Source organism: Pongo pygmaeus, chromosome 2 (assembly GCF_028885625.2).
Source record: "Pongo pygmaeus isolate AG05252 chromosome 2, NHGRI_mPonPyg2-v2.0_pri, whole genome shotgun sequence".
Lineage (NCBI taxonomy): Eukaryota > Metazoa > Chordata > Mammalia > Primates > Hominidae > Pongo > Pongo pygmaeus.
This window is the reverse complement of record NC_085930.1, coordinates 9101668-9119561: the sequence shown is the minus strand read 5'-3', so window position 1 is coordinate 9119561 and position 17894 is coordinate 9101668.

Genomic DNA, 17894 nt, shown 5'->3' with positions numbered 1-17894 from the left:
TAATATAGAAGGGGAATTTGCAAATCAACACACAATTACAAGACAGTGTGATTAGTGCTATGGCAAAGTTAAGTGTAAATCTCAGAAGCAGCACACAATGGCAACATTTCTCTCTCCCTGAAGAGGGAAAGTTAGAGAAAATTTTACTAAGACCTGGCCCTTAAACAATGAGAATGAAAACAGATATGAAACAGGAAGGTCCAGAAGGCACAACAGCATGAAAGAGAAAATAAAGGACCAACTTTATTTCTATTCTCATGGCAAGAAGGGATAAATGAGCAGATTGTATTATCAAAATGGATTGTTACGACATTATCTGTGTTAGGTCCAGAATGGCAATACCTTATGATAAATTTAATAGGCTTTTAAAGCTAAAACGGCACCATAATCGCTCATCTGAACTCCTTTTTAATTAAAAATTGGTTTAAAATCTAAACTTTATATACTTGTCTGACCATCATGGAAATTTCAAATGTAGAAGTCAGATGTCCTCTCTCCCAGCCCAGAACTTCCTCTGCTACATGCTTTTATTTTTTGGCCATTTTTAACTGCCAAACAGAAAGTCAAAAATAACCTAAGGATTATTATCATATTAATCGATACCTTTATTTATACTTTAAAGGTGAAATATGGTCGGGTTCAATTTTCATTTGAAGGGTCTGACAGGATTTGCTAGTGCTATTGCCTTGAATATGAAATCAAATGCTTATCCTTCAATCCTAGGCAGTGAAAACTGTGACTAAAGGATTTAACTAGCTATTTCCAATGGAATTAATAGATACCTCATCAGAATAAATATGCTTAGGTTTTAATATAAAGGCTCCATTTTTATAATCCTCTATAGTTTTGAAAATTCTAACTTAGCTTTCTTCTCTTTCTTGTTAGGCAGCTGGCTGTATATTTACCCCCTTAAAAATCCTTGGCCATTTCCCTGAAGGGGATAGAGTCAGTGGACTGAATAGGATTAGCATCAAAAGTCACCACTGCTTTCCCAAGCAGAGTTTAAAAATACGATCATTGAATAATAAGGGATTTAAGTCTCAACCGAGCAGGGTGTAGAAGGAAATTATTTGGATTTAGACCAATAGAGATTAGAGTGTGATTAGAGACTACCATGTCCTTTATATCAGATTGAGGGACTTGAAAGAGAAGACTTGCAGGGAAAAAAAAAGTCAGGTCACAAAATATTCTACTTGCTTCCCTAAATCAATCAAAGAAAGATTGCTCTTTCCCTATACATTTCTGAGTCTGAGAGTACTGACCGAAATGAACACAAAGAGGTGAAGGTCTAGCAGTGTAACAGTGTATGGTTTAATGAAAATTACCTTTGGGAAATAGTATAGGAATCAAGGAACCAAGACAGGTAACCAATACTAATAACTTCTATATAGATCTTTTATCTTAAAGAATCCCAAAACAATTTCCAAGAAAGAAAATGCTTCATACTCAGCTGAAATCCATCCACTCCTAAAGTATGGTATTTATATTTAATATAGAATTCTTGCCAAAAACAAGAGAGAAAGTTTTTTCTTCAATATAAGGCTAGTTTACATTGCTTAATCAAAGCTTGGATAAAAGAAATTGTTCCTCTTTGGTATTGCTGAAATATTTTGGAGGAGGAAAGTGTCTATACAAAATCACTTTAAAATTTTTTCCCAATCAAATTGAAGCAGATGTCTATATATTTTATTAATATAATTTATTAAGAAGGCAATTAGTGATGAAGCCAAATCAGGTGACATACACCATTTAAGTCTCAGCAAGTGTTTGCAGGAAAAAGCTTATTTTAAAATTGCAAAACACTTTACTTATGTAAGTTTATAACCTCGAAATAATGCTGGACATGTATTTTGTAGAATCGATTTGTTTTCTTTATGAAGATAGTAATGGTTCTTTGAAGAGAACCTATTAAAATCTATTTGAACAAGGTAGGACATGAATAATTCTTGTACGTCTTCAAAACTTACAAGTGAAACTGACATTAGAACATTTTTTTCTACCGAAAATGTCATTTATTTGTAAATCTGTAGAAAAGTTTCAGAGCAGCAAGAATACAAACCTTTAACACATAGTTAAAAATTCCAATGTGGCTGGGTGTCTGTCAGGTTTTTGTTGCTGTAGTTATCTGTCTTTATTTTAGTGAATTTCAGATTTAATTTTTAGTTGAGAATTGAAATAGAGAATATGATTTAGAATGCTATACACATCAACTTTTATGTAAAGTCAAGAACAAATGATAGATCTTTTCCTTCCATAGGAGTATTTAGTTTGTGTGTACTGCATCACAAATAGGTTGAGTTTCTACCATAGACTGAAAGCATTAACAAATATAATTGATAAGAATTTACTAAAATATAGTGAGGTAACTCATATTTTTCTGAAATTAACCTGGAGTCTAGGTATTGTGAGATCTATTAGCATAATCACATCTATCACAATGAATGTATGACTTAAAAAAAAAAAAAACACTAGATTGACTGGTCATGTACCCAGACATGGGTAATTGGGTACTGTATACACACACATGTGTATGTGTACATGTGGGTGTGATTATATATGTAAGTGTGTTTAACTGTGTGTGTATATACATACAAATATGTATATGTTCTATTAATCAGAGATCACTTAGTTATGTAGTTAGAGCCAGAGTTCATGAGAATCTTTAATAGCTGTCTTAAAACGTGATGTTGTTACAGCCTGACCAGCTTTCTGCTTTGTTTACAAATTTTAATACTACTTATTATTTTAACAATTCAGTAAGTAGTTCTAAAGATGAATCACTACTCTACACTGTCAATCTTTCAGAGAAGACAATTTCACTCTGAGAAAAAAAAATATTTTCATCATGATCTGTTATATGTCCTAAAATTAAAGAGGATGGTTTAACATGACATAAAAATCCAAGACTACTTTGAAAATATTTGTTCAACTTTAACCTATTATTTAATTGGATAACAGCTTAGTATAATAGAAAGAAAACCGTGCTTAGAAAAGGACCTCAAACATAATAAAATCCCAGTAAACATTATTTTCCTATTCATCTTAAGGTGTTTTTTTTTTTCTTTTTCATCATCAAATTAGGGATAATAATAGTTCCTTGGATGTCTTTTGGAACAAATGTGTTAATACACATGCTATACTTCTCTTGTGTCTTGAACTACATCAACAGTAGGTAGTAAAATACTTATAGAGTTTTGAGGTAAGAGGCTGGACTCAACTTTGGAAGCAGGGCTTGGACATTAGACCAAATTTAGGACTAGCTAAAACAGGGCCTGGGCAGTAGTTTTCCATGAGACACACCCATCAGCTTGCCATGCCAGTTTATCATTGCCATGGCAACACCTGGAAGGTACTGCTCCTTTCCATGGCAACAACCCAGCGACCCAAAAGTTACCACCGTTTTCCTAGAAATTTCTGCATAATCAACCCTTAATTTGCATGTAATTACAAGTGAGTATACATGTGACTGCAGAACTGCCTTTGAGTTGCTACTCTGGGCACACTGCCTAAGGGGTAGCTCTGCTCTGCAAGGAGAAGTACCTCTGTTGCTGCTGTACACTGGCGTTCCAATAAACATTGCTGTTTAACACTACCAGCGTGCCCTTGAATTCTTTCCTGGGCAAAGCCAAGAACCCTACCAGGCTAAGTAAGCCCCAGCTTGGGGGCTCTCATGCCCTGCATCAGTTTGATAAAAACCTACCTTATTGTTATCATTATGGATGGAGGAAGACATTATTTTGCTTGAGTCATTTTTAGTGAGACTTTTATGGATGCTTTAGATGTGACCATTATGTAAGGAATTGGGATAACGTGTGATATGGAAGGTATATGCCAACAAAGCCTTGGAATGGGTATTTGGAGCACAGGAAGAGGTTTTCAGTGCTGACAGAAAATTATGATTTAAGAAAACATTAAATTTGCTGTAAAAACAGATAATAAGATTAAGAAAAAATTATGTAAATTCGTAAGACTCAGATAGCAGTTTGGGTTTTTCTACATCTTGCTTAAATTCTATTTTGTGGAAGATGAACTTTCTTTTTGTAAAATGCTTCCTTTTGGCTTAGAAATAAAATGTTCAAATGTTTTGAAGTTTGAATTGATCAAAAGAAAAGTCACCACAGTGACGTGAAGGCTCTAAAGATTATAAAGAAAAGGACAATCTCTAAAACAAAAAAGCTTCGGTTCTCTATTGGTCACGAGCCTTATATACTGTGCAAACCATTTCATTTGTGTTTGTTTACCAACTAGAGTTTTACATTTACAGCAAGAAAGAATAAATGCATTTTAAAACAGAGATTTAGTAGGGTGCTCGTAATCAAATCAGCTACCACATATTTTAAAATGCTTCAAACACAGGTCTTATTAGAAAAATAAAAGAATTATTGCTTGTCAGACGTTGCACACACACACACAAGTGTACCAAAAACTTTTGCCTACTTGAGATATTTTGCTTCTCCTAAATTCTTGGGCTGGTTATTTTGATTAATGTTGAGAAGCTGTGGAAATGACTTCCCTAGAAATCTTGACTAGGTTAGAAGCCCATCTGTCTTACATGGCTTAGTTGTAGTCCTGCCTGGAGGCAAAAGATAGATAACCTGAAATAGAATAAGAGGCCCAAAGGAGAGGATTAAGTCACTAGAGTAGTGGTGACCATATGCTCTTTAGAAGGGTCCTGAAATTGCTCATTTCCATGGGAAAAATATGTTTTTCTCATTGGCCTTGAATTTTAATGAAGGAACAATGCTACCAGTTTCCTTTGAAATGCTTATTATCAAATCATCATTCAAGAACATTTTTGTTCCATATATAAAAATGCAAAATTATTGTTAAGAAAACTCTCTCCCCTCCTCTCTTTCCCTTGTCTCCACTGCTTGCTTCCTTACCCTCTCTTTTCCCTTTTCTCCCTTTCTTCTTCCTTTCTCTCTTCCACTTTCTACCTGCCTCCTTTTCTTAGTTCTTCTTTCCTACTCTGCTCCCTCTCTCCCTTCCTTTCTTCCCTCCCTCCCTGCTTCCTTCCCAAATGTTTAGAAGTACTTCACTAATATTGTGTTTCAGATGCTGTTTTATTAGATTACTGAACAGTAAGAGGATAACCTAAAAAAAACCCTTTGAATTCAAAACACACAATTGTGTTTACATTGATTCTTACTTTTTTACTGTTAGTAGCAAAAGGTTTCAAGCATGAAACAAAATGGATAAAACTAATTGTTAATTTTCTACAAGTCATCCTATACTGCTATAAAATACTGCACTGCACTGTACTGCACAGGTAGAAAACGATTTCTGAACTTATTTGAAGTCTTCTCTTGTGTTGAACCTATAATATAGAACTTTTCTTTATTCTTGCTGAAAATGCATTTTTTTGTGAGAGCCCATTAACTCAAAGATAACAATTTATTGTAAACTGGGAAAGGTCTAACTTAAGTGTTTCGTGTTTTCTTCTTCATGTTTTAATTAGGACTTTAATTCTATTAAAGTGTACTATAAGTTAATATTCAGAATAAAAGAAAAAATAGAAATTCATTAGTTGTAGTTATGTTTAAATATTCCTATTATCAAAGATAATTTATTTGCTAATTTACTTTAATGTCACTCAAGAGAATCAAATGCCACCGAATTTCTCTGACCTTCACATCACTTATCTTTTTCTCTGCTTCTCCTTAGATTATTCCTCCTGCCTGGAATGTTCATCTCTCTTTATCTTATCTATCTTTTATTTCCCAACTGAAAATGCCAGCTGTCTTATGTATGATGCTTTCTTTGATACCTCCCCCCACTACTTCCCTGTTGAATGTGAAAGTCTCAAATTCCAAAATACTTTATCACGAAGTTTCTTTTCACTACGGAATATACATGCTTGTGATAAATCTCTCCTCATCTACAGACAGTAAACTCCGTGAGGGCAGGGCCAGTTTCATATTTATGTAGGTGTGGCTGAGAACATAAGGCCCAGTGTCAGTATATTGGTGTATCATGAATATTTGTTAGATGAGTGTCCAAAATGCCTTAATTTCAGATCTGAAACATAGAGGGTTTACCTCTTGTTATAAAGCCTCCATTTATTATTGTAAAGAAAGTCTTAAGAGATGTACTTTTCTTCTTCCCATTGTTTTATTGTGAAAGGAAGTAATAGGCATATGTTAATGATATATGTTTAGTTCAATAAAATTTCCTTTTGTCCAAGCAATCCACGTTAAAACAAAACAAAGCTAAAAACTTCAGCGTAACTTGTGAAAGTCATAACCTAAACATGGAACTTTGCTAGATATGAAAAATTCTAGTTTCCTCTTTAGTCACATACTTTTAAAAGCTTTAAAAAAGTAATAACAACTAATTATGATATGAAGCTAGAACTTGTATAGCACTAATATGTGCCAGGCATTGTTCTATGTACTTTGTATATACAACACATCTACCCTCACAAAACCTGTGTGAAGAAACCTAGTCACAAAAAGCTCATTTTACTTATCCAATATCTCACGATTACAAGTATCAGAGACTGGAACTGGACCTAGTTAATGTGGCCCTCAAATCCATACTCTTAACCACCATACTATATTGCTTTCTAATTGGTAGCACAAGTACAAAATAAAAAGTTCCAGTATAACGTACATAATTTATTAACAAAATTATTAAGCATCTATTAGGCACCAATATGTTAGATGTAATTTAGATGCAGTGTAACATAAATGTAATCTAGATATTATATTAAATTAATATAAATTAAATATCTTTTAAAAATATTCAGTTTTCTTTTATTACAGTGTTGTGATTTTAAAATACATGCTCAGGTTAAGATGAAGATATCTGAACATTTTATAAGCCAAGGTTTGCTAATGTTTTCTTCATTCATCTCTCCTTTTTATTGCATCCTGAATCATATTCTTATTTTTCTGACCATGTCTTTTGTAATAAAACTTTAGAATGATAAATAAAATATTTATCATTGAAATGTTTTATAATTATTAAATACGCAGTTATATGTCTTTGTGGAATACTAAGTATATATTAAATATATTACCATTTGGTAAGTTTTTATGTAAGAATTTTTAGACTGTAAAATACACATGCTTTGGGGATAGTGAAAGTGGAGTTTCTCAAACATAGCTCCCTAATTTTAGAGCCAAGGCTGAGATGAGAAGAGGCTAAGATCTTGTCCAAGGTCACACAGCAGTAAGTGACATGATGATTAAGTGAAGTCATTCAAAGCAACCTTTTAACAGAATGATACAAAATAATTAATCTAGGCTGACTCTCTTATGAATATCTACTTTCCCTAGTTTATCTGAGTTTCTCTGACTCGCATGTTAAATAAAGTTTCTTATCTTTGTTACAAACATATAAACACACTATTCAAATATTTTGTGGATACCATGCAGACATATATTATGCTTACAAATTTATTATTTTCCTGAAAAGTTTTTCAAACTGTCATTTCATTTTATGAAACAGTCTAACTGATAAATATATATGAATACATCAATATATGCACAGTTAATTATTGATGTGAACATTAAAGAAATGTTCACATCAATATGACAATATAAAACAAATATAGATAAATGTATATATGTATATAAGTATATTGACAGGATTCAGGACATGGTATCCCAACATAACAGCACCTGGGCATTTAAGAAAACAGTAAACACAGGAAGGTCTCTCAGACATTTTCTCGCCATTCTCCCCAAAGTAAGCCATTAAAAAGTTATCTGACCAGCCTCTAAAGTAGGTCATAGGACCCTCATTCCCATTTGGGTGCTCCCTATACTTGGAGGAAAGGAAGGCAGACACAAAAGATGCCAAGAAGAACCTGAACAGGCCTTGCTAAGTTTCTCCCAATATGTTACCATTAGATCATACCTTTTATCACCCAGTCATACTTCTGTACAACTGTCCATAAAAACACACAAGTTTCTCTGTTTCTTTGGGTCTTTATATCTGAAGGCTCCCATGTTGTGTAAAACTTATATTAAATGAATGTGAATAACTGTCTCTTGTTAATCTGTCTTTTTCTATAGTAGTCTTAGCAATAAATCTAACAATGGGAAAAGAGATATGATTATTATGTCTATATAATAGAGTACAGAAAATACAAAGGTTATGTACCTTTGTACTTAAACTTGAATTTAAGAGACTGATATTCTGTAAATTCAAATTAAAACTACCAAAAGCCCACAGTGACAAACTGAAAACTATGCTGCTTTTTCATTAAGCTATTTGCTAACATCCTGTTAGAAAGCAATTCCAATAGACAATGTGCTCAGAATAATACTCACTTGAAGAGCAGTACCTAAACCTTCTCAAGAAGTAAAAATTTAAAGCCTAAAAACAAGAATTGTTCATAGAAGAGATTTTACCTTAAGACATATTTTAAGAAAAAAAAATAAAAATAAAGCATACTAAATCCTATGTTAAAGGATGGAAAACAATGTAATATAATATTATGTGTAATTTGTCAGGAAAAGAGATGGATTAGTGAAACATGAATACTCTCATCAAAATTATACATTTCTGCTATTTGGACAAGAAAGCCTTTTTATTAATGAACCATTAGAAGACATAACTAAAGCGAAGACTTATGCAGGCATGACTTTTAAGTTAAAGTCAGAAAAGCTCTCTAATAATGGAACTACCAATATTGGATATTTGTGTAGAAGGCTCTTCTGCACTGAGAGGAAATAGACTTATTCAAATCAAGAGTCCCTTCTTGCTTGGACTGTAGGATTCTAGATCCAATTGATAATCTCTCTATATATACTCTCTCTTTATCTCTCACCGCTACCCCCACCCACTCTCTTAACATGTATGGGTCAAAATATATTGTCCTCATGCTCAGTCATGCCTCCATACTGCTTTTCATGGTTTAAACCTGCTTATTAGTGATGTAAGTTTTCTTCGTGGATGCCATGGTATGGTTTTTTCCTGCTTGAAGTGATTTTAATACCCATTGGCCTGTGACCTTTACAAATGACTACTGTTCAGCTGCCTGCAGTGTCTTATGGTTATTATAGTTGTTTAACCACACATACAAAGGTTTTTACACAAATAACTGTATACCTACCACTTGAATAAATGCTGTTTTCCCCCAAACCCCTAGATTTTAAAGCAGAGTGCTTTATTCTGCTTGGAAGCATGAACAAATTTAAGTTCATCTTAAATGAAAACACCACAGTTGTTCCTTTTGCATTTGCATTTTCAATGAACGGTGCCTGGAACTGGTTGCACATTACTATTTCACACAGATTGATGGATAGGCGTTTTCATAATCAAGGTTGTACAAAAGATACAATATGAAAGTGACAAAATGCATTCAATAAACTAAATAGAGACATTAACAGTGCCCTCCTGTTTTAATAAAGAAGTCTTTAATGTCTATTTATTCCTTTACTTATTGACAGCCGTCAGACCTCTTCTTCTACTACAAATTAAGTTACAAAACTTGTTATGATAGTAAATATCTCATGCTACCCAAACCCTTAACAATGTGAATATAATCATACACTAAGCCAATTGAAAGGTTAATTAAGGTTCTTGCCCTCAAGGAGTTTATAATCCATAAGAGAGCTAAATATTTTTGTTATTATGGATGGGCTTATTCATTCTGATTATTACTTTAAGCAAAGAGCAGTTAAAAGAAACTATTTTTTTATAATAACTTGAATGCTTCCTTAATTGAAGAGAACTTTTTTCTCTTCACTTCTCCTCTTCAAAAATCCTTCCTTCTGGCCATAATTAAAAAGTCAAAAAACAATTGATGATGGCGTGGATGTGGTGAAAAAGGTGCACTTTTACACTGTTGTTGGGAGTGTAAATTAGTACGACCATTATTGAAAGCAGTATGGAGATTCCTTAAAGAACTAAAAGTAGAACTACCATTTTATCCAACAATCCCACTACTGGATATCCACTCAAAAGAAAGAAGTCATTATATGAAAGAGATTCATGCACACATATGTTTATAGCAGTACAATGTGTAATTGCAATTACAAATATATGGAACCAACCTAAGTGCTCATCCACCAACGACTGAATGAAGAAGATGTGGTATATATATATACCATAGAATACTACTCAGTCATGAAAAGGAATGAAATAATGTCCTTTGCAACAACTTGGATGGAGGCTATTATTCTAAGTGAAATAACTCAGGAATGGGAAACTAAGTATCGTATGTTCTCACCTCTAAATTGGAGCTACACTATGAGGATGTAGAAGCATAAGAATAATATAATGGACTTTGGGGACTCGGCAGGAAGGGAGGGAGAGGGATAAGAGATAAAAAAAACCCTACATATTGGGTACAGTGTACACTGCTTGAATGATAGGTGCACCAAAATCTCACAGATCACCACTAAAGAACTTATTGATGTAACCAAAAACCACTTGTATCCCCAAAACTATTAAAATTAAAATTAAAAAATAATCCTCCATTCTTTTTAAACTAAATTCTTTTCTGGCCTTTGCAGCCCCTTTCCCCAAACCAGTCATGATTGTGCAAAACATCCTACCCCATTATCATTCTCCTTTCTCTTGTCTTCTCTCTTCTCATACGTTTTCCTTCTGTCTTTCAACTGCCAGTTAAGTTATAGTAAATCCACACCTAAAGTACTCTTTTCTTTTTCTCACCAATTGTCTACCTAATAGCTTCTTTCAACCAAGAGGTACAGCAATCTTTTCCTCCTCATCACTTCTATGTTCCTTTGCTTTCTTCCTGATAGTTTGCATATCTCCTGTTCTTTATTTTTCAATATAAATTTATCCAGGGTAAAAAACCCTATGCTCAACAATCTCAAGATCCTGAACATCACGTGTTAAACAGCTAAAACAGTCAGGGGGTAAAACCTACAATAAACATTTAAAATAGGAGATAATGAATAAAGGTTCTGTTTGGAACTAATCAAATTACACTCAGTGGATTCATGAAGCTACACTATTATCATCTGTGACTTTTCAGGGATGGAGATGGATAAAGAAAATCAACAATTTAAAGGAAATATATTAAATATATACTTAATGCAAGAGAAAATAGTCATTTTGGGAATGCAGTCCTAGAGTTGAAAATCGATTCCTCACTAAGCACGGCAACTAAGTAAAATTGTTACCTCTTACTGTTTTGTTTCTCTTGAATTAGTATCTTCCTTATTTCTGGTAGAAATTATTTTTATCCTTCTCACGGTGGCACTATGCTTTCTCTCTTCTGCTGCTCATATTGAGAGGTGACAGCATGCTGGCAGCCCTCGCAGCCCTCGCTTGCTCTTGGTGCCTCCTCGGCCTGGGCGCCCACTCTCTCCGCGCTTCAGGAGCCCTTCAGCCCACGGCTGCACTGTGAGAACCCCTTCCTGGGATGCCCAAGGCCAGAGCCGGCTCCCTCAGCCTGTGGGGAGGTGTGGAGGGAGAGGCACCGGGAAACGGTTCTCCCAGGTGCTTGAGGGCCAGCTAGAGTTCCGGGTGGGCATGGGCTTGGCGGCCCTGCACTGGGAGCGGCCAGCCGGCCTGACGCCCGGGCAGTGAGGGGCTTAGCACTGGGGCCAGCAGCTGCCGACGGTGCGCCGGGTCCCCCAGCAGTGCTGGCCCACCAGCGCTGCGCTCGATTTTTCTCCGGGCCTTAGCTGCCTCCCAGCAGGGCAGGGCTGGGGACCTGCAGCCCGCCGTGCCTGAGCCTCCCCCCACTCCCTCTGCCATGGGCTCCTGCACAGCCGGAGCCTCCTGGATGAGCGCTGCCCCCTGCTACAGGCGCCTGGTCCCATCCACCGCCCGAGGGCTGAGGAGTGCAGGCGCCCAGAGCTGGACTGGCAGTCAGCTCTACCTGGAGCCCCACTGCGGGATCCACTGGGTGAAGCCAGCTGTGCTCCTGAGTCTAGTGGGGACTTGGAGAACCTTTATGTCTAGCTAAGGGATTGTAAATACACCAATCACCACTCTGTATCTAGCTCAAGGTTTGCAAACACATCAGTTAGCACCCTGTGTCTAGCTCAGTGTTTGTGGATGCACAATGGGCACTCTGTATCTAGCTAATCTGGTGGGGACTTAGAGAATCTTTATGTCTAGCTAAGGGATTGTGAATACACCAATCAGCACTCTGTATCTAGCTCAAGGTTTGTAAATGCACCAATCAGCACTCTGTGTCTAGCTCCATGTTTGTAAATGCACCAATCTCCGCTCTGTGTCTAACTGATCTGGTGGGGACCTGGAGAACCTTCATGTCTAGCTAAGGGATTGTGAATACACCAATTGGCACTCTGTATCTAGCTCAAGGTTTGTAAATGCACCAATCAGCAATCAGTGTCTAGTTCAGAGTTTGTAAATACACCAATCAGCACTCCATCTAGCTAATCTAGTGGGGACTTGGAGACCTTTTGTGTCTAGCTCAGGGATTGTAAATGCACCAATCAGCACCCTGTCAAAATGGACCAATCAGCTCTCTGTAAAACAGACCAATCGGCTCTCTGTAAAATGGACCAATCAGCAGGATGTGGGTGGAGCCAGATAAGAGAATAAAAGCAGGCTGCCTGGCCCATAGTGGTAACCTGCTCTCTTCTTCTTCCACGGTGTGAGAGCTTTGTTGTTTTGCTCTTTGCAATAAATCTTGCTGCGGCTCTTTCAGTCCACACTGTCTTTATGAGCTGTAAAACTCACTGTGAAGGTCTGCAGCTTCTGTCTTGAAGCCAGCGAGACTACGAACCCACTGGGAGGAACGAACAACTCCAGACGCACCATCTTAAGAGCTGTAACACTCACCGGGAAGGTCTGCAGCTTCACTCCTGAGCCAGCAAGACCACGCACCCGCCAGAAGGAAGAAACTCCGAACATCAGAAGGAGTAAACTCTGGACACGCCGCCTTTAAGAATTGTAGCACTCACTGCGAGGGTCCACAGCTTCATTGTTGAAGTCAGTGAGACCAAGAACCCACCAATTCTGGACACAGTATCATCAGATAATATGCCATGCACCATTGTGTAGTATCTGTATCATTTTATAAAGCGTGACACAGTATTGGAATGTAACTATACACACACAAAATGTACATTTTACACATACTGAAATGTGCATAAAGCGTACATATCTCAAGGTAGTCGTTACATGACCTGAAAAGAAAAAGAGCTAGACTTAACTGGGAAATGAAAAGTGTGCATCACATTGTTTGTTCTATTTGACTTGAGTATCTCTCTGAAGAATTACTGTTTACTATAAAGGAAAAGAAAGTTATGACTGATTCAAAAACAATGCAAACTATATACATACAAACTAAAATTCAGTAAAACCTGTTTGGAGGAAAAGAAGACAGAACAGTTATTTTACCAGGTCGATAACCACTGTATAGCCAAAGTTGTTTTTAATAACTTTACATCAATAAGTTTAGTTCCTTCATAAACTGTGAAAGGCAGAAAAGTAAAGGCTGTCATGTCTGATCATAGAGGAAGTCCTCTATATTATTATTGTTGCATTCTATTATGACTCAATTCTTTAACCTGTAGAAAAATCCTTAGTCACATCTTTAAATGGTTCAAATCTCTCTCAGCTAGTCTAGTACCTTTTTTTAGATAAATCAATATATTCTAATAAAATAATTTTGCCTAGCTCTTCAAGGTCATTGCTGAAATTAACATTGCTCATATTAGGATTATTTCATTTAGAATCTGTAGTCCCGATACATAGAGAATGTAATTACCTCAGACCAGCTTACCCAATGGTGAATTCCAATAATAAGCATTAGCAAAAAAATATCAGAACACAGGTTTCAGCTGGCAGTTTCTAGAGTCACATGAAACCACACAGGAAAAGTATATATATTGGACAATAAAATTATCTATGCCTACAGGATAAATAAATAATCAAATTTATTTCTGACCATGGTGTCTTTTATCTGATGAGAAGACCTGAGTTATACGTGTTATCTGATGTTTTCCATAATATTGGTTTGATATAACAACTATAACAATCAAAGCTCATGGGTAACAAGTGGAAAACATGAGTCGTACTCAATTTCTAGTGTTTTCATGGTGCCATTTAGAGATGGAAATAATGAGTTTTGGGTTCATTTTCTGAACTGCATTGATTAAACCTGTAGCTGTGAAAAATCTATTTCATCTAGGAATGACTCTACATTTTGACATACATATCTAATGAAAATGCATTGTGAAAATAATGATATATTTTGTATTCTTAGGGAATTAAAATAATTTGGAGCAACATTGATAGCGTTACTAAGTAAACATCCAAATAATCTATTGCATTGAAAATAATTATGCCATTTAGAAATATAGAGATGTATTTAAATAATAAACACTCTCGTGTGCTTACAAAATATACTTATTTATCTAACATATTCTAGGGAATTTTTTATTTCGTGATAAAATTTGTTTGTTATCAAGAGGAAAAAATGGTTGACTGGAATTCAGATTTTATTAAGCATGTGATTTAATTCTTGCAAACCTAAATACTTTCAGATATCGTAGGAACACTATACGGTGTTGAAATCTTCGCTCTTCATTAAACATATTTTATATGTTACGAGAAGTATGCATTCTATGGGATTGCTAATGGGGTTGCTCACCATTTAATTATAGTAGGACTCCTATCTTGCATTTTCAAGTTTCATAGAGAAATAAAGCACAAGTAATCTAGAGAATATTATTGCACTCAATATTTGTAGTTATGGCAACCTTAAATTTTCTTATCTCTGAAAAATAATATGCCTGATAGCAAAAAGTTTTTCGCTAAACTGCTAATATGATTATGTACTATTTGTCGGGAGAAATAAATATATCATCCTGAAAATAACTATATCACAACTACATATATTTCTAAATGATATTTCTGAGTAGCATGCTCCTGGTGATTTCAATTTTTTTTTTTTTTTTTTTTTTTTTTTTTTTTTTTTAATTTGAGACGGAGTCCCACTCTGTCACCCAGGCTGGAGTGCAGTGGCGCGATCTCGGCTCACTGCAACTTCCGCCTCCCGGGTTCAAGTGATTCTCCTGCCTCAGCCAAGCAGAGTTGAAGCCAAACATTTGAGCTGCAGTTTAACAGTCCTATGAGATTACAAAAGATTTTTTTTTCTCTTCTTATTTAATTTAGATAAGAATCTGCAGTACAGCCAAAGTACTCTCCACTCAAAAGGAATTATTCTTTGGCATAATTAGGAAACAGAGATAAATATAGGAATACCATCTAGGTTAATGTCTTCCTTAATAGTTTTTTTGTAAATAACTTTCTCTAAAGAAGAAAATAAAACTGAAAATAATATAGAGTCGTCTACCGTATTTTATGATTACTTTGCTATTAACCTAACGTTACATTTCCAAGAAAATGGAGGTAGAAGTTTACGACCAGGCAAGAAGTTACTGCAACAGAGTTGTGTTTCCTTTTAATAAAGAACACACACAAACACAAAAAAAGTCAAGAATTTGTGATCTCAAGAAAAAGCAAATACATATATTAATATAAGTCGAATCGTGTTACTTCTCTGCTCAGAAACCTGCAAAAGCTCCCATCTTATTCAGCGTAAATTTCAAAGTCCTTACAAAGATCTTCAAAAGCCTTCACCCTTTACCCCCTACCCGTACTTACCAACATCCTCTTATCCCCTCCTCCTAACCACATTTATTACCTCTTGGTTAGCCCTTGAATCCCAAGTTTATATTCTGGTTGCTACAGCTGCATAACATAGTAACCCAAAATGAAATGGAAGAAAGCAGCTATATCTTAGTCCATGTGTGCTGCTATAACAAAATGCATGAGTCTGGATTTATATGTATATAAATAGCTCTGGAGGCTGGGAAGGAAGTCCAGATCAAGTCACCAGCAGTTTCTGCGTCTGGTGAAGGCTGGCCCTTTCTGCTTCCAAAATGGAACCTTGTTACCGTGTCTTCCCGTGTCAGAAAGTAGAAGAACAAAAAAGGGGATACGTTACCTTCTCCTAAAGTAACACTTCTTAAAACTATCACATTGGTTATTAAACTTTAACACATAAATTTTGGAGAAGACACATTCAAACCATAGCAAATTATGTTCACAGACCCTGAGGGTCATGATTTTGGAAAAAGTACTGCAGGGATGGCTTGTCACTCCTTCATGGACTGGAATCATCTAAAGCCTTATTCACTTACATATCTAGCAATCGATAATGACTATCAGCTGGGGACCTTGTTTCTGTTCACATGTTCTTCACGTGGTTTTAGCATGTGGGATAGTTTTGCATTCCTCACATAACGCTGATGAGTTTCAAAAGTGAGAGTCTCGAGAAAGAGAAGCAGGAAGAAAGCATATTTCGTATTGTGACTTATCTTTGGAAGTCATATAGCATTACTTCCTTCATATACTATTCATTAAAATAATCACAGCATCTAGATCAAGGAAAAAGGTAGGACAATGTTCTTGTCAAGGTCATAAATGACCTTCGTAAGATTTCTTTATCTTATTTTCTTATTTGAAGTGTCAGAAACATTAAGCACAGTGGACCACTCTTTCCTTCTTGAAACAATACCTTCTCTTGAGTTCCATGACAGCACATGTTTAAAGTCTTACCTTTAATAAAGGCAGCTCCTTTTTAGTCTCTTTTATTTATTTACTTATTTTTTTTGAGATGGAGTCTCGCTGTGTCACCCAGCCTGGAGTGCAGTGGCCCGATCTCGGCTCACTGCAAGTTTCGCCTCCCGGGTTCACGCCATTCTCCTGCCTCAGCCTCCCGAGTAGCTGGGACTACAGGCGCCGCCACCACGCCTGGCTAATTTTTTTGTATTTTTAGTAGAGACGGAGTTTCACCGTGTTAGCCAGGATGGTCTCGATCTCCTGACCTCGTGATCCGCCCGCCTCGGCCTCCCAAAGTGCTGGGATTACAGGCATGAGCCACCGCGCCCGGCCCTTTAGTCTCTTTTAATGTCTTTACTTTTTTTTTTTTTTTTTTTTGAGACGGTGTCTCACTCTGTTGCCCAGGATGGAGTGCAGTGGCCCTATCTCGGCTCACTGCAACCTCTGCCTCCTGGGTTCAAGCAATTCTCCTGCTTCAGCCTCTTCAGTAGCTGGGATTACAGCCACACACCACCATTCCTGGCTAATTTTTGTATTTTTAGTAGAGATGGGGTTTCACCATGTTGGCCAGGCTGGTCTCAAACTCCTGACTTCAAATGATCCACTTGCCTCGGCCTCCCCAAATGCTGGGATTACAGGTGTAAGCCACCGCGCCCAGCCTACCTTCTTTTTTGTCCTCCAAAATATCAGTAAACCCCTGGATATCAGGCTGACTTCTCTTTCTTTTTTTTTTTTTTTTTTTCTTTTATTATTATTATTATTATTATTATTATTATACTTTAGGTTTTATGGTACATGTGCGCAATGTGCAGGTAAGTTACATATGTATACATGTGCCATGCTGGTGCGCTGCACCCACCAACCCGTCATCTAGCATTAGGTATATCTCCCAATGCTATCCCTCCCCCCTCCCCCCACCCCACAACAGTCCCCAGAGTGTGATGTTCCCCTTCCTGTGTCCATGTGTTCTCATTGTTCAATTCCCACCTATGAGTGAGAATATGCGGTGTTTGGTTTTTTGTTCTTGCGATAGTTTACTGAGAATGATGATTTCCAATTTCATCTTTTCTTTATCTGCTTATTTTCCCTAGAAAATCTTGTCTGTGGCTTTAAATATTAGCTCCATGCTAATATCTTCTAAGCGAATATATCCAGACCTTTACTGATATCTAGATATGTATTTAAATACTTTATATGTTTATATATATAAAGTATTTATATGTATATACTTTATATTTTCATTTGGGCATCTAAAAATCACCTCAAAATTAGTGGGTCAAAAATTAATTTATTCATTAATCCTCAACTCACCTTTTCATTTGTTTGTTTTTAAAACTTTTGCATATCAGTAAATAAATTTA